General features: G+C 44.4%; 1 protein-coding gene across 3 annotated transcripts in view; it reads left to right on the forward strand.

Moving 5' to 3' along the window:
* The window catches only part of LOC105081475 (protein FAM110B), a 115,296-nt gene that overhangs the window by 14,938 nt on the left and 84,940 nt on the right, over positions 1–15,418 (forward strand). For all 3 annotated transcript variants that reach the window (XM_074355131.1, XM_074355130.1, XM_074355132.1), the window contains one exon: positions 12,740–12,829. The gene's annotated coding sequence lies outside the window, so the exon portion shown is untranslated. The remainder of the gene's footprint in view (positions 1–12,739; positions 12,830–15,418) is intronic.

Genomic DNA, 15,418 nt, shown 5'->3' on the forward strand with positions numbered 1-15,418 from the left:
CGAATGATAAAGGCCTCTCATCCTCACATTTCTGGGCGGTGGGGTTCAGGTGTCTCAGGAGGCTGTGGTCCAGGGGTTGCTGGAGGCAGGGTGGGGCCTGGAGGAGCTGCATCCGGGGGTCCCAGCTCCATGGCAGAGGGGTGGGTGCAGCTGTCAGTGGGTGGGAAGAAGGGGCTCGGTCCCTCCTCACCTGGGGCCTTTCCTGGCGCTCTTTGAACTGTTTGGGTTAGAGGTCAACTTCTTGGCTAGGGAAGCACCAGAAGGGTGACCTTTCATGGTGTCCCCGGCTGGCTCGCTCCCCAACTCCACATACTCAGCAAGTTCGCCCTGAGGTGCTTCCTTGCACCAGAAAATGCCAGGTTTCATGTCCTGTGCCCCCCAGAAGATGATGCTGTGGGCAGAGTGAGCTCAGCCTGTAAGGTGCCGAGGGTGCACACCCAGGGAGGCTTTCCTGGAGGTCCGATCTGAGCCCAGTCAGACCTACCTTGCTCTTAAGGAAAGGTGGGTGCTAGGTAGGTGATGTGATTGGCTGGTGGTGGGGAGTCAGGGGTGAAATTCAGAGGGAGATTCTAGCCAGATGGGTAGGACCAGGTCAAGGGACTGAGGCAGGAAACTGCAGGGCAGGTCTGGGGCACCTCTGGCAGTTTAGATTTGCTTTGTAAAGTGAAATGCTTGAGCTGGGGAAAGAGTCGGGGAATGGAGAGACCTGGCATGGCAGATCCAGAGTTTGGACTTCATGCTGTGAGCATGTGGTGCATGAGTCTCTTCTCATCCATTCCTTCGGTGGAGCCCAGAGCAGCTACCAGGTTTAAGGCTTTATTCTGCTCCCCTTACGCCTGCGAGGTGGGGATGTCTCCATCTTGCAGAGGAGAGGCAGTGAGGGAGACACTGACTGCACAAGGTCATGCGGCTGGTGAATGCAGGGCTGAGCATCAATGTGAAAACTTAACCGGAAGAGTTACATGCAGACTGCTTTCTTTTTGTTTATTTTTTTGGAATTGTTAGCAATTTATTGTTTGTTTGTTTTTATTGAAATATAGTCAGTTACAATGTGTCAGTTTCTAGCGTACAGCATAATGTCCCAGGAGACTGGTTTTTCATAAGACTCACCTGAAACACATGTTGAGTCATAGTCTGAGTTATACTTTTAACTAGTTTGAGTTCACCTAATCTGCCTTTTTTTTTTTTTAATTAAATCTTTGCCAGTGCTTGAGCTCGGAGAGGGTTGGACAACAGCTTTAGATACTTTTGACTTGCCAGTGAACTGAGAGATGGAAACATCACGGAAATGTTTGAACTGATTTCTCTCGGTTTTCAAAACTTCCTGCTGTCACTTGCTCAGGTAGTTCTGGGGGCTGAGGTAGGTCGGAAGACTTACTCGGAAAGGTAATTTGCTTTTGCATGTGTCGTTCTTCCGGATTCCAGTCTGTTCTGCCAGCTGGCACTGTCAGGCTGGTCGGGGCCTCTGGTCCCTGCCGGCTCTCTCTGTGGTTTCTCCTCCCCTGAGCCGGGCTAGCAGGGCACGGGTACGGAACCTCCGTGGGCATTCAGCCCACCTGTGAAGCGCTTTTTTCTTGTTCAGATTAGGGTCATCGAGCCTTCTCTGTGTTTGTTACTCTTCCCTAGATGCACAGGAAATTACGTTTTTATTTTGTCCAGGTGAAGTTTCTTGTTACCATGATATCCAAGGCCTTCCGTATGCTCTGTATCCCAGTTGGAAGCAGAAGTCTCACCTGCATCTTTGTAATAAGTGCCTAGAAGTAGGAAGTCTATCGGTGAGTTGCCACGCCCTCTGGATTCTGAATGGGTTCTACCAATGGGAAACACTGACAGATGATCAGCGTCCAGTTGACTGTACCGAGTGGCATTCCTCTAATTATTCCTTTTCCCAAGACTAAAAATCCATGATATCTGTGCTGTTCTAATGCGCCACCACTGGTTACTGCTTCCTGGTAACAGAACAGGATATCTGAAAGGGAATAAAACATAAAACCAAGCGTTGTTCTCTAGGACTTACCCTAAGACAAACTCCTTTTCAGGTATGAAATTGCAGTTCAGGAAACAGGAGGAGGTAAAGATACAGGTGCAAAGTGCATCGCGGCTGCCGTGGCCTGTCTGCGTGGCTCCCCCAACTGGGTGGTTTGCACGGCAGACATGTATTTCTCACTGTCCTGGAGATCAGGAAGTCAAGGTCGAGGTGCAGGCGGAATGTATCGTGAGGGCCGGCTTCCTGGTTCGTAGACAACAATCTTGTCCCTAGTTGGCAGAAGGGGTGGGGAAGCTCTCTGGGGTCTCTTTTGTAAGGACACTAATCCCATTCCTAAGGGCTGCATCCTCATGACCTAATCACATCCCAGTACCAATCACAGTGGGGTTTAGGGCTTCAACATATTAATTCTGGGGGACCACAAACATTCAGTCCATTGCAATAACACCACTACTGCTAATGGTGGAAAGGTAATTGATGATTTACTATATTTTTATATTTCAGATTCAAGCGGATAGTGTTAAATGTATTGTCATTTAATTCAGAACAACCCTGAGTAGAACTGAGACTCAAATTTGGGATTGTTTGACTGTAGAACGTACACATTTTACCACTAAGCTATAAATACTACCTGTGTAACACTTTTTTGGGATGATTAATCAATTAATTTTTTTATGTTTTAGATGGTCCTATCAATCAGCTTTTGATCAACCAGTAGTATTTTATTCAACACCTACTTTATTAAGGACAGTGATTTAAGCACGGGACACGATGGACATGAAATAATTCAAAGACTGTGTTTGTGAAACATACAGTTTAGTTGGAAAAATAAGGCTTACATAAAACAGCCAAACAGCCACAAAATGCTACCAAAGATCATATAATAAATGCTCTATTTTATGGAGCAAGCCGTCTTTCTTATCATGCAATTTTTTGTTACTGCTCAGATCACAGAACTGCCTGAAATGTAATGGAGCCATTAATTTGATGTTTCCTCAAAGTGTCCATCTTTCTCTGCCAGTCATTTATGTTGACATCCATTTCCCCGAAGCCCTAAAGACAGCCCCTGGCAGACATCAAATACGAAAGTTCAGTCCTCGGGGGAACCTTACCCTGACTTACTTTACAGACGCGCCAGTAGCCTGGGTCACACCTCCTCTTGCTGTCAGGCCGGACCGGGAGACAGCGTGGGAGGCTTCTGGGGTGCCCGGGGAGGAGGGGGCTGAGAGCAGCCTCCTGTGGTGCTGTTGACCCCGGACCTTCTGGATGAGGCTGCGCGCGCAGCCAGACCCCTGCTGTCACAAACAGGGTGATTTATGGTTTCCCCTCCATGCACAAGGCTTCACGGGTGAGAAGCACCTGGCTCTGCATCTGTAGGAGTGACATGGGGAGTGAGACGTGCCCAGAAGACACGTGTTCCCCGTGGATGAGCCTGGAGGACATGTTGCCGAGGGGAGTAAGCCTGTCACAAAAGGACAGGTACCGAACCCCCCAGTTACGGGAGGGACTGCGAGCAGTCAGAGGAACAGGGACCGGGAGTGGAGTGGTGCGTGCGGGGCTTGGAGGGGAGGGGAAGAGGAAGGGAATGCTTAATGGGTGCAGAATTTCAGTTCTGTGAGATGAGGAGTTCTGGAGATGGCTGGTGGTGATGGCGGTACAGCAGTGTCGGTGCACTTAATGCCACTGAACTGGGCACTTGCAAATGGTTACGATGGTAAATTTTGTATGTATTTTACCATGATTAAAAAAGTGAAATAATATAAAATATGATGCCTCCAGAAAGCCTGGGTTGAAGTGTTAATAAAAAACTGCCCAACAGATTGTGTTCCATTTGATTAACATCGCGCTTAGTTTTTGTGGGTCAGCAGAAGATCCCAGTGTTGACGTCAGCACTGTTCTCCACTTGCTTATTAATAAGATGAATAGCTTTTTTTTTTTAGAGAAAGCTAAAAGTAGAGATTCTTTGGCCTGAAATCATTGCCACCTGCTCTGGAAAGCACTTGAAGGGGACTCCAGTTACACTTCTCGCCTCGACAGGAGAGCCCCAAACCTCAGGGCTTTGAGACAGAGATCCAGTCTCGTGAGGACCAGAAAACTAACGTGGGAAAGCCAGGCCCACGTGCTTGATGAGCGCAAGGCGTGGTGTCTTTCAAACAGCTTGAGGGAGATGGAGAACGCCTGTAGTCCAACACTGACTGTTATTGTGCAGACCAGTTTTTTTAAAGGGGGGGAAAAAAAAGAGGAGACTTGAATCTCATCTACACTCTCTCCTATTTGGCATTTAGAGATGCCTGGGAGGCTGGAAAGTTGCCAGTTTGTAATCATAGCAGAAAACAGAGATTTGTTGACATAATTTCTTGGCATGATGTTTAGAGTTATTTCAGTACTATTACATAATTTCTATTTTTGTTTTTCAAGGGCCATGGTGACTTATTTAATAGATAGTCATTTAAAAATTATAATTTATAGAAGTAGAATTATCCTGTGACCCAGCAGTCCCACTGCTGGGTATACTCCCAAAAGAACTGAAAGCAGGGTCTCGAAGAGAGATTTGTACCCCTATGTTCATAGCAGCATTATTCACAATTGCAAACATGTGGAGGCAACTTAAGTGTACATCAGAGGATGAATGACTAACCAAAACATGGTCGATACACACAATGCAATAATATTTAGCCTTAAAAAGGAAAGAAGTTCTGACACATGCTACAACATGGATGAACCTTGAGGGCATCATGCTAAGTGAAGTAAGCCACTCACAAAAAGACGTACTGTATGATTCCACTAATATGAGCTACTTAGTCAGACTCATGGGGACAGGAAGAATGGTGGTTACCAGGGGCTGGCAGAGGAGGAGTCGGAGTTCATGTTTAATGGGTCTAGAGTTTCAGTTGTACAAGATAAACAGTGTTCTGGAAATGACGGTGGTGATGATTGTCCAGCCTTCTGGTGTGTGTAATACCACTGACCTGTACACTTCAAAGCAGTTAAGATGGTAAATTTTATGTTAAGTGTATTTTACCACAGTAGAAAAATTGAAAACTTCCTATGTTTTTTTTCTTGGAAGAAATATTTTTCACAATATAGGTTAGTAAGGAATTTTGCACATAAAAATTTGAGTAACTACAAAATACATGTTTTCTACAGTGGTTTCCGCTGGATAAAGAAATACAGTGATCTTGTTTTGCTAGTTTTTTTGAGGAACCATCGTATTGTTTTCCGTAGTGGCTGAACCAATTTACATTCCCGCCAACAGTGCACAAGGTTCCCTTTTCTCCACAGCCTCTCCAGCATTTGTTATTAGTGGTCTTTTGATGCTGGCCATTCTGACAGGTGCGAGGTGATACCTCATTGTGGTTTTGATTTGCACTTCCGTCATGCAATCATGAGTGATGCTGAGTGCCTTTTCATGGACCTGTTGGCTGTCTGTGTGACTTCTTTGGAAAAATGTCTATTCAGATCCTCTGCCTATTTTTTAATTGGGTTGCTTGTTATTTTGATATTGACTTGTATGAGCCGCTATGTGTTTTAGATATTAACCCCGATCAGACACAGCGTTTGCAAATATTATCTCCCGTTCAGTAAGTTGTCTTTTTGTTTTGTCAGTTGTTTCCTTTGCTGTGCAAAAGCTTTTAAATTTAATTAGGTCCCATTTGTTTACTTTTGCTTTTTGTTTTCCTTGCCCGAGGAGATAGAGCCAAAAAATATTGCTACAATTTATGGCAAAGAGTTTTCTTCCTGTGTTTTCTTCTAGGAGTTTTATGGTTTCCGGTCTTACATTTAATCCAATTTGAGTTTATTTTTGTAAATGATGTGAGAAGTACAATGACTTTGGAAGAACCGTGCTGACCAAAAAGAAAACATCTCTTAATATATTTTGGATTTAGGAAATCTCTAGTGCTGCACAAGTCTGAAACATTTTTAAGGAAGGAGGCTTCTTTATTCTTTTTTCCCAGAGAAGCATGTTAGTCCCACAGAATATGTCAAAACCGCCTTATTTATATTCATGTTCCTGCATCTAAGTAACAGTCCCACCCCCCTGCGGCTGGGATGTAGCCTGGGAACCACCATACACTCTGTTTGCTTTGTTATTTTACTAATCTATTCTCAATGAGATATTATTTCCAGCTACTGCCTCATGATCATTAAAACCCTGGAAAATGACAACGTTCATCACTGGATCAGTTAATAATGTGCTAGGTGTAAAAACGTGTATTTCTAGAATAAGCTGTGTGTCAGTGCCGTTTTGAAGAGTGTTAAAAATGAACATTTGAGACGTGCAACACTCTTTTAAAATGTATTATTTGGAACCAGGTGTCTTTATCCCTAAAAAAAAAAAAAAAAAAAAAAATTGCAACACTGACGTTGTAGTCAGCATCTTACAGGTTTTTCCGTTATGACATTTTGAGAAATTTCTATCTTGGATCTACGTGGGTTTGCTAAGTGTTACTGTGTCTAGAGAATCAATGAGCAAAAGTGACGGGTTACATCTGAGTGAATTTAATGAGACTTTCCAGTGTGCTTTTTCTTTTTTTGTGAAGCCTAGAGAAATAGAGGGATCTGTTTCAACTCAGTCCAAATAAATTAATTCTTGGAGCACATAAACGGCCTCTTTTAAGGTGAATCCACAGCATGCGAGGGGTATGTCAGCGAGGTCTTTTTAGCTTGAACCTCAAGGAGATGTCCAGTTGTATAAATCTGCCTTTTTGGAAATAAAAGATAATTTCCTAGAATGTTTAGAAATCAATGACTCATAATCAGGTGACTCCCCTGTGCCTGTCATTTTGACACATTTTCACCGAAACACCCAGGTACATATTATTTGCTGGTGAAGATCTGGTGGGAAGAGATGGCTGAGCGACCAGCCCCCATTTAGTGAGTAAGCACCATGTCCTGAATCCTTTGTCACCTCCTTTGTGAGACGTTGACAGTTAATCTTCACAGTGACCTTTGAGGTAAGGGCTACAGTTCTCTCCATTCTCAGACCAGAAAATCTGGGCTTTCAGAGGTTTACTTACTCAAGATCACGTAGTTTGTGAAGGCAGGATTAAACCCAGCTGATAGACAAACACCCAAGAGCGTCCAGTAGGTAATCATTTTGGTTCCAGTTCTGTGTCCCGACATAAGGCTGCCTGGAATCCTTGGAGAGCTGTCAACTCTGTCTTCTGCAGCCTCAGGAAGATGGCATGTGCCCTGAGCTCACTCTCTACATAACCCACTGTGATGCATGCTGCTGGGTCTAAGATCCGACAGGACACCAGACCTGGGCCCTCTTGGAATCCCTGACTTGTTTAAAAATATCTACGGAGCGTCACATCCTGACATCCTAGGGTTTCAGTCTTGGGATTAAGATAACCAAGTGGAGGGCGTGGTTTATTGGGGAGGTACAGCTGTAACTAACCTTCCTCTCTGGGCTGAATGTGTTCCTGGAGACCGGTGAGGCGCCAGGGCATGAGGAGGAGGGACTGGTTAAAGCTTGGGGAGGTCAAGGGATCGTGTCTCAAAGGAGGGATTGTCCAAGCTGTGCGAACACCCAGTGGGCTGAAGCCCGCAGACACACATCAGGACACGTGGGGTCCCTCAGGCCGTGAGTGGCACCTGCAGTGTGAGGCCAGGAGGAAGGGTGGCCCCCAAGAGCATCATGCAGGGGTTCAGAATCGCTGGGGACCGTGCAGAAGGGGGAGGGGCAGGAGATGCCCCTCCTTGAATTGATAGGATACCCGGGCTGCCAGCCTGAGTCAGGTCTGGCTTTGACCCTAAAGGGGATGGAGAGCCACTGAGAGTAGGTATAGGAGTCGGGGAATAGGAGGGCATGGTCATAATCCGATACAAAAATATAGATTTTGCTGCCACGCGGAAGACTGGCAGTCTGGGTGTCGGGAGACAGGTTGCAAGGTGATGGTACTGGTCCAGGTGGCGTGTTAGGATGAAACATTGGGAAGGGAGTGTGGCTGCATTTTCAGCTCAGTAAACTCGCTGCTGCCAGGTCTCCCTACCTCAGGAGGCCGTCTGTTCAGATCTGAGGTTGTTCGTTGCTGGCATGCTTTCATCACGAGCCGTATTTGCCCCTGTAACATCCACCACTCAGAGTGATGTCTCTTCCCCATAAGACGGTCAGCCCTCCATGCCCACTCCCAGGCACTTCCTCAGTTGATTTTAAATCTTTCTGGGTCCTCTTCCTAACTGTCTGTGCCTCAGTTTGTCAAGATCCGATGATACTCAACACTCTTAGCGGCCTGGATTGCCTTGCAGGTACCGGGTAATTCCAGGCTCATGTGTCTTCTGAGAGACGTAGCAGTGGGGAGGGGGAGGGAGGCTGGGGACTCCAGGGAAGATTCAGGCGCTAAGCTGGGCTTTAGAAGGAGGACTGTGATGAGTCCGTCCAGAGCAGAATAGAACATCACCCAGTGCCCCACACCGGTGGACCGATTCGGAGCAGCGTAGTGCTTGCGTGCATTTGTACTGAGTTCAATGCTTCTGTTAGTTCAGCCTGTAATTTCTCTAGTATTTTTGTGATAGTTGAGAGTCGAGTGAGAAACTCAAGCTCCTAGGTCTCTTCCTCATTAATTAGTTGATAACTTCCGCGGTGGATGCATTACTCCCACGTTGGGGGATGATGAACTTTGGAAGGTCAAAGGCTCTTTCTTACTTAGTCCTCGTCCCTTTTTCCGTCTGGTGTTGTGACCAACAAACACATGGTGGCACCTCAGGAAATAGTTATGGAATGAACACTATTTATTTATTTCCCTATATTTGATTTTAGAACTGGGAAATTATTCCATCTTCACACATTTGGAATCATGATTCTATTATGTAAAATTTTAGCCATTTTTAACCTCGAATTAGTGATAACTGTGGTAAGCCTGTCTTGTGTCTCTGTTTACATCATAGTTAAGCACGTGCAGTGGACTAGGAGAGAGCCTTGTGCGTGTTTAAGAAGTATTTCCCAGTTAATGTGTCGAAGGGTTTTAAAGGATGGCTTTGGAGTTGATTTGTAGCCTGGCCCACGTTTAAGTTCCCATACTTGTTAGTTTTTTTCCTGCATATTTCTTGGTAACTCTTTTCCCTTTTATGTGTTACTCTCCATGGGTCCTCAGTCGTGTTAGGAAGGCTACCCGTTTACGCTGAGGTTTATCTTAGACTAAACGTTATTAGACCACTGTCTGAAGACCTGTTAAAAGACCACAACCAGTAGGTTGTAGGAAGCTGCAGGACAGTAGAATAATTTAGTTTCCCTGTAAGCAGTATGATTGACGGCAGGTTTTGTTTTTTCTTTTTTGACGGTGTCCAGGTACTTAGCCGTCAGGTTGCTATCATCCTGCTTAAGTATTGGAAGATGTTGACACCATCTGCTGAATGAGTTTCAGATCTTATTGCCGAGGTTCGTGATTTTCAGGTTAAATAATGGTGGCACGGAATTTTGTTTTGTTTGTTTTTAATCAGTTTTGTTGAGACAGATACTGTATATACAATTAAATTAGCTGATTTCAGTGTATAATTCAGCGAATTTTCACAGATACACACGGTCATGTCCCCACCACTACAGTCATGACACTGGACCTTTCCATCCCCCAACGTGGTCTGTCCTGCCTCTCCGCAGTCAGCCTCTGCCCCTACCACCGACCCCTGGTAACACTTGATCTGCTTTCTATTGCTGTAGTTTGTTTTCTCTATAATCTCTTATATATTTAGCCATTTGTGTTTGACTTCCATCCCATGGTGTAATACTTTCGAGATTCATCTATGTTGTTGTGTCATCAGTCATTAAGTAGTATTTTTACTACCAAGTAGCAGTCCCTTGTGTGAGACACCACAATTTTTTCATCCATTGACCAGTTGATGGACATTTGAGTTCTTTCTAGTTTGGGGCCATTATAAATAAGACTACCGTGACCATTCTTGTACAAGTCTTTGTGTGGAATTTGTGTCTTTAAACCTACCTAGGGGTGGAATTACTGAGCGTGTGTAGAGGGGATCTTCTGTCATCTGTTGGCCTGTTTTGATTTATCTTGCCCTGCTTCCCCACGTGGAATCTCTTTACTGAATCTGTCAACTCAGAAAACCGTATGTGGAGGTACGAACTAAGGCTCTAAGCACACATGCTCACACATCTACATCTGTCATGTGCAAACCTTGACTCGGGTGCCACCGTGAAGGTCCCTTCATGGTCCCAGTCTGCAGTAGGTGAGGGCATCCTCTCATGCTTTCTGGTTCTCTGGCAGCTGCGGCCGTGCAATGTCAATAACTGGGAAGTCAACCCATGACTGTGGATGGTAAGTCTCTGATCTGGGTAGGTTCGGTGCTCCTGAATGACTCCAGAGTTGTAGAGAATAAGAGTCCTGTCTGAACTCATGGCTCTAGGAATAATTTACCTTGAAATCCTTACTTTAAAGACTGCTTATGTAAGCTGTCAAATCCCTATGTCTTGCTGGATAGCTTTCTATCAAATCGACTTGAAGAGGTAGCAAAGCTATGATTATGATTTGACTACAAACAAGAAAGGGAAATTCTATTTTTAGAGTAGGTTTATATAGGTTAGACAGCCTCGGAGCATCCCGAGTTTCATTTCCCGTTTCTCAAGGCCCTTAAAAAGGTTGAATCTAGCTGGCTCAGTGGAGCAAAAGGCAGAGATGTTCTTGATGGCTTTTTTGAGCAGTGTTTCCTATTAATACACAGTTGAGTTGACTCACCAAGTGGTGTTCATTCCGTGTAGAATAATGGATGTGTAGAAAGATGGATGAAATTATGAGTGCTGAAGGGTTATTTATGAAAATTAAAGATCAGTTATGACCTAAGAGAGCACTGGGTTGGCACCTACTAGCAAAACTGAGGTCTAGGACCAGCTGAGCTGTGTGACTTTGAAGAGGTCACTTGGCCACTCTGGGCTTTCATTTCCTCAGCTATGAAGTGAGTCAATTGAAAGAATATGTGCTGTGAATGATTTTTATTGGGATGGCCTTGAGTCTACATGGCAACTTTGAAAATACATCCAGTCCTGAAGTTCCTTGTATATGTGTGACTTTTCTACCTCTGAATCATTAGAGTCAAAGTTCAGCTCTTTCTTACTTTCTCTCTTCCAAAGTATGAGAAGGAAAAGGCAGAAATAGTGTTAAAGATGAAAAGGAATTTTTGATACAACTTGAGGACAAAACAAAAAGTACTGTTTTCAAAATAGTAAAATACAAAACTTTTATTTTGTTATTATGGGTTACAATCAATTTATGTTGGACCAGAGGTATTTTGGATGAAAATTCCTCTAATGTCCTGTTCAAAGTCTATGATTGTATTCATTTGCATTCCTGGAATCCCATGTATTTCAGCAGGCAAATAAAATAAAGTCTTAAATTGCTGGCAGTAAGCAATCAAAAAGAGCCATGGAAATTGGAGTTTCCATCTCCATTTTAATTTAGTACTAGTTTTTATTTTATGTTCTTGTTGAACATTGTTGGGTAATGAGTCAAGGGAGGGTAGATTATTTTGAAAGCTTTAAATGCGAGAGTTGGAATTATCAGTCTTAGCTGTTATTTAAATAGACATTTTCAGGCTTTCTTTTTCTTTTTCTTTTTTTTTTTTGAAGCTATTAGAAATCTAGGTCAAGATTTGCACCCTAGCTCATAAAATTCTGGCATGTTGTTCATTACCAGTCACTCCAGAAAGGAGGTAATGGTGGTGGGGGAGCTGGAAATCAGCCTTAATGAAGTAGTTCTTGGCCATCCTCTGTTGAAGTCCCAAGTGCCTCCTTGAAAATTTTACTATTGCTGACTCCTATTGCCATGCAAAACATAGAGTGAATCTCAATCAGAAAGATACCTGTTATGGTCAGAGCATCTTCCCTCCCTTTTTGCTCACTCCCCTTTCAAGTAAATGAAGATATGGTTATCTGGACTGACCACACAGGTCGAAAGCAGACCCTAAGGGAGGAGACGGTGACGTTTTCCACCATGGTATTTTTCTTGTGAGCTGCCAGATGTCCAGATACTGATCACTTGCATGAGTCATCTGAGTCTCTCCTAGAAGAGTAAGAACATTTATGTGACACCCAGACTTGGGGACACAACTTTCCTCCAAAAGCCCCAGTTTCTTTCCTTCTGTCACATTGTTTCTGGCCATAAGAACATGCCCGGTCCATGTTAATTATTTCTTTCCTAAAAATGAAATATTGTAGACCCCAGAATTGGGGTAATGTCGCCTCCAAGGGCTGTCCTTGCTCCAGGAGAAAGGAGGCTCGTGTTTGTGAGGTTGTGTGGGAGCTGTGTGCGGAGGACGAGGAAGAGAAAATGCTGACTTGCAATGTTTTAGTCCCCTGCAAACATTAACAAAGTTTCTGAAATATAAACACTGTATCCTTTTGCCTCCCATGTGATGGGGTTTCTTGTGAAAAGGCTACATTAGTTCCTGCCAGGTTTTTGTGGATTAGAAAGACTGTGGGTTGTGCTAGGGGTGTGGAGCCTGGAAAAAGCCATGCTGGGGTCTCCAAGAGAATGGCAACTCACAGGCTCGTTTGGGTATCTTCCATTAAACTCACAAACAAAGCCAACACTATAGTTGATTTTTATCTTCTTCTAGAATTAATTTAAAGTTTTACTAGCACAATTGTATTAGGAAGAAGCTTTGGACCCAGTTTTTCCCCAGGTATATTAGGAAATCCACTGTCTCTGGTACACAGTGATAATTGGTTTCTTTTAAATGATACATTAAACATTATTCACTTTTATTCTCCAGGATAATGTTTAATCTGTACTTTTATTTTAGAAATCTCCAACTGGACATCCCGGCGCCTGTCCTGTTAAGTCTAGAATTGAAAGTCAGCAAGGCTCTCCACGGCCTGAGAGGGAAGTAAAGGTAATTACATGTTAAAAAGTGAATTATTAAATTCATGTGTTCATCTGTGATCATAAAGTAATGACAACCCCTCATTTGTTGAGCAGAATGTGGGTGTTCCCCTGCCCCTGCCTCCTTTTCCACCATCTCCCTCCTGTTCACCCTCCTTCCCTCCCTCCCTCCTTGTCCCTCCTCTCCTGCCCCCCCCAGTCCCTCCTTCTCTCTCTGCCTTCTCCTACCTTCTTCCCTCCTCTCCCTCTTTCCACGTATCCACCCAGCAAAGGTGTGTGGAGTCCGTCCTTCGGGGCCACTGGCGGGAACAGGAGGGTCTGGCGGAAACAGCCTCTGAAACGGGCGGCCCACCCAACTCTGCCGGCTCCTGCCTGTCCCATCGCTGCCCCCAGGCCCTCCCCCTCGGCCCTGAAATGCCCGCGCTTCCCCCGATCTCTGTGAAGTTGCCTGGCGTTTGCTTGCGGTGGCTTTTTCTGCAGGTTCGGTGGCTGCCCAACCTCCTCGGTTAGATGCGCAGTCACTCGGGTTGACAGAGCAGGTGTGTACTGTCTCCTAACGGGTGAATTTGTAAATGTGCTCGCTTGGTGTGAGACCTGGTTTATTTTTTCCAACCACCAACATAATACATACCTTGCAAAAAAAAGTTAAATGATCCTGATCCATAACATAGAATGTGACCATCTACACCAAAGCCACTACCCAGAAATAATGCCAGTTAAATCTGGGTGCACACACCTTAATTCTTTTCCTCTCTTTGCATATACTAATGTTGTTAATGAAGGTGTTCTATGAAATTTTTAAAATTTACTTAAGAATAGATCTTGAGTAGCATTAGAATCCATTAGCATGGACCAGGCTTTGATCGTGATCCAAACATCGGGTTATTTTGGTTTCTCTCATTGGATAGTGTTGTTTTTCCATCATTCTTTTTTTTTTTTTTTAAGTATTTCATTTATTTATTACTGTATTATTTAATCATTTTATTTTGGTGTGGGAGGGTAATTAGGTTTATTTATTTTTTTAGAGGCGGTCCTGGGAATTGAACCCAGGACCTCAGGCATGCTAAGCATGTGCTCTACCACTGAGCTCTCCCCTCCCCCATCTTCCCTCGTTCTTAAATGTGAAGTATATGAACACATTATCACCCATGCTCTGTGGTTGTTCTAAAACTATAAAAAGGGAAGCAAACGGGAATCTGACAACGCTTGATTCTACCATATCTAAATTAAAGGAGGCTTGTAGGAGGAATGTTGACATTCTTGTCCCTGTACTTCGAATCTAAAATGCATTCAAGCCATTGGTGTATTAGAGAATTTCTTACTCTTTGACACATCTGGTTTCCTTACACTTGAAACAAATGGCATTACTTGAAAAGAGGAGAGGACATAATTCAGGTGATGGTGAGTCACCCCTGGAAGTGAATGTTTTTGAGCCCTGCCTGGTTATCTTTGCTCCCGTGTTTGGCATCTTGCTGCTCAGTGAAGCTGGCAGCTGAACGGAAAATGCAGCTTGGGAATCGGAGCACTGAGAGCCCCTTTGTTAGGACGCTGAGAATATGATGACTTTTCAAACTTGCCCTTAGTGTTACTGTAATACAGCAAATAAAGACGTTTCCGTGTGGGAGGTATTTTGTGTGGTTTTGAATGTGGTAAAACTCGGTCTTGTTCTGTCCTGCATTTAGGATGCTGCTGGGCTGGAGTCTGTCTCTGCTTTCTTTCTGCCCTCCCTCCTCATTCTCCCCCTTCTCTATCTAACCCTCTTCCTCCTTCAACCCACCTGCTTACAAGATGGATCTTACTTGTGGCCCCGTCTGTCCTGGCTCTCTCAGCGGCCCTGTGCTATGACCTGGACTTCCTCCAAGGTCCTGATGAGAATTCCCACTACCAGCAGTAACGAGGCTTGAGCCATGACGCCACCCCTCCCTTCCTGCTGCAGAGTTGTGCTCCCACAGACCCCCCACTACATCACCGGCCCCAGGAGGGAGCAGTCAGCCCCTCTGCTGGATCCACGGTGCTCTTTGCTGTATCTTTTCTCAGCTGATTTGGGAAGAAAACATTCTGCTCTATTAGCATCCCGACTTTGTAGCAGAGAACAGAATAATGGTTGTGTTCAGCGGGAGACACTGAGGCTCAGCCAGAAGTTTTATGTTCTCTTTGAAATCAAGACTTACTCTCTTATCTGCAGCGCTCATTTCTCACAGTGGAACTCGAGCAGTGTGTCTCCTGATCTTGCCGCGTGTTCTTCCGGACCGCACACGTTAGCCTCTTTCATTAGGTGTTTTGTTTGTCTGTTTGTTCGTTTGTTTTTGGAAATTTGCACGACTTTAAAAATTTGACTTTGTTACACGGTTGCACATAGGTTATGGTTTGTCCTGAGATTAAACAAGTAAACAGATACTTCTCAAAATTTGTTGCAGTGCCAAGTGAAAGTTTCTAAAAACCACAGAGTAGTTGAGTTGCTGCTCAGAATGGGATAAATGAGTGGGTCCCCCCCGCCCCACCCCCCACAGATGCACACCCGGAGGTGACCTTTGATTTAAACTTTCACTGAGTTTGCCTCCTTATTTGCTTTTGGTATCGATCTGACCTGAGAACCATC

The sequence above is a fragment of the Camelus bactrianus genome, chromosome 29, assembly GCF_048773025.1.
Source record: "Camelus bactrianus isolate YW-2024 breed Bactrian camel chromosome 29, ASM4877302v1, whole genome shotgun sequence".
Classification (NCBI taxonomy): Eukaryota; Metazoa; Chordata; class Mammalia; order Artiodactyla; family Camelidae; genus Camelus; species Camelus bactrianus.